Here is a 2,479-nt window from a genome sequence, read left to right as displayed (position 1 = left end):
AGTCAGGTATGATTTCCATTTGCTAAACCTGGAAAAATAAGTAAAGCCTGCAAAAGAGAAGGCTTCAGGATGACCTCAGTGTGGCCTTCCTGTATGTTGAGGGAACTTACATAAAAATGGGGCAAGACTATTTACAAGGGCAAGTAGTGACAACATGAAGGGAATGGGTTCAAATTGAAAGAGACTAGGTTTAAATTAGATTTTAGGGGAAAAAAATCTTTGCTGTGAGAGGCACTGGAACAGGTTGCCTGTGGATGTCCCATGCCTGGAGATGTTCAAAGCCAGGTTGGACAGGACTTTGAGCAACTTGATCCAGTGCAATGTATCACAGTGGGGTGAAACTAGATGATCTTTAGGGTCCCTTCCAACCCAGGACACTCTATGGTTCTATGATTCTATGATAAACCTGTGCTGGCTGTTCTTAATCTCCTTCTCATCTATTTTTGAGTTTAGAATGAATTATGAGTCTATTTGCCCCATCGTCTTCCTAGAGACTTAGGTGAGACTGACTAGTCTGTAGTCCCCTGAGCCCACCTTCTTACCCTTCTTAAAAACTATGTGACATCTGCCTTTTCCAGTTCTGAGGAGTGCCCATAGTTGCCATGGCACGTCACAAATGATGCAGTGCGGCATTGCAATGTCATTAGCAAGCGTAGATGCATCCCATCCAGTTCTGTGGACTCATGTATGCACAAGAGGCTTAAATGATGCCTAACTTTCTTCCTCTGCTGTGGGTACTGGTTTACTCCCATGGATCTTGCTAGAAGGCTCAGGGACCTGGAAACCCTGAGGACAAGCTTTTCAGTGAAAAAAATTAGATGAAAACTGCAATGACTGCACCAGTCTTTTCCTTGTAGCTTTTCACTAAGTTCCCTGCCCCACTGATAAGTGGGCACCCAGCATTCTTACCCTTCCTTTAACACCAGCGTGTTCATAGATACTGTCCTAATTGCCCTTCACATTGGTCACTCCGGGTCTTTATGTGCTGTGTGAAGGTGATTACTGCACAAATTCAATGTCAATCCCTGTGCTCCAGAGCCTGAAGAAGCCTTTGCCTTTCCATTCCGTTTGCAGCAGCCCAAGATTTTGGCTGGGAGAAAGAGGTGCTATTTTGTGTGACTTGAGGTGAGCTGGCACAAGCTGATCTTGATGATCTAAACTGAATGCACAGCCCAGGGTGAGAGACACTGTGCTGGCAAGTCATTTAACATTCCTCAGCAATGACATTTTGATCAAATGCTAGAGCAAGTTGAGAAGGACATATTTTTGTGAAGAAATCAATCAATCAAAAAGAAAGAGCGGGCTTTGGGATTTTTTTTTTCCTCCTATATTTCATTAGCAATCTAGGGACTTCTAAAGAATATTTTTGACATGGAAAATGTTATTATCATTCTCTGCTCACTTTCACTACTATTCTGCTCTTTTTCACTACTCAAGCAGAATTTTGCTGAAAGTCCATTTCATCAGTCTAGTTCAAGCAGTTGTCTCTCTTAGTGTTACAGCATCTTTGTCAAAAGTTGCTTAGCCAGAGTAAATACTGCAAACCTGTTTTCTGTTTCATTTATAATTCACTTTGTTTAAAAGGCAATGAACTAGAAATATTTAAAAGAAGTGTATGTCATATATATAACTTTTGAAATTTAACCTAGATTTTTCACGCTTTAATGAATTCACCAATCCCATGTGCCTTAATTTATGAATTGTAATCCATAAAGTCAAGAGCTAGTGATCCCAATGCTTTCCAAATACCCTAATTCAGTATTTAATAAACTGCAGCCTTTTTGTCAAGCTTCAATTACTATGTCACTGGAAATTAATGCAAATTTTATATTCATAGAACTAGTTGCCTGCAAGGGTTAATTAGTTTTAGTCTAAGCACTTTACACAATAGCACAGCAGAAAATTGGAATTTCAAGCAAGATTGCATCATTAAACATAGTACATCAAAGACTTTTCCCTTTGCCCTGAAGTAGCACTGTTCTTAAATTGGGTGTCACTGCAACACCATGAAAGCCATTCTGCTGCTAAATTTCAAGCAGATATTCAGTATTTTAGAGTATTTTATACAATGAGCAGATGCAAACTATCAAAAAAGCTACTTCAGGGATTGATCTGGATACTCTTGGCTTGGACATAAAAAAAGTGAATACAATGGCCCTAACAGGCCATTCTGGGATAGAACACAAGTTGGCAGGGCCTTCAAGTCACCTCTAATAAAGGGTTTTCTGTATACAGAGTTTGTGTGGAGAACAATTAAATAATAAAACTGCAAAAAATCCTCAAACAACATCATCACGTCTTGTATACAGTGACCACCTCTCCAATGGATTACATGCAAGGAACTAGGTGGCCTCAAGTATCAATTTTTGGAGGGAAGAGCATACAAATTCTAGAGTTTTATGCTCTGGCTTGTTCTCTGGCTTGTTCCGAAAGAGACACTTGCTTCTTGAACAACTCCTGCCATTATCTTAACTTTTCC

The sequence above is a fragment of the Anomalospiza imberbis genome, chromosome 2 (genome assembly GCF_031753505.1).
Source record: "Anomalospiza imberbis isolate Cuckoo-Finch-1a 21T00152 chromosome 2, ASM3175350v1, whole genome shotgun sequence".
NCBI lineage: Eukaryota > Metazoa > Chordata > Aves > Passeriformes > Viduidae > Anomalospiza > Anomalospiza imberbis.
The sequence above is the reverse complement of the archived record's forward strand: the minus strand, read 5'-3'. Positions refer to the sequence as shown.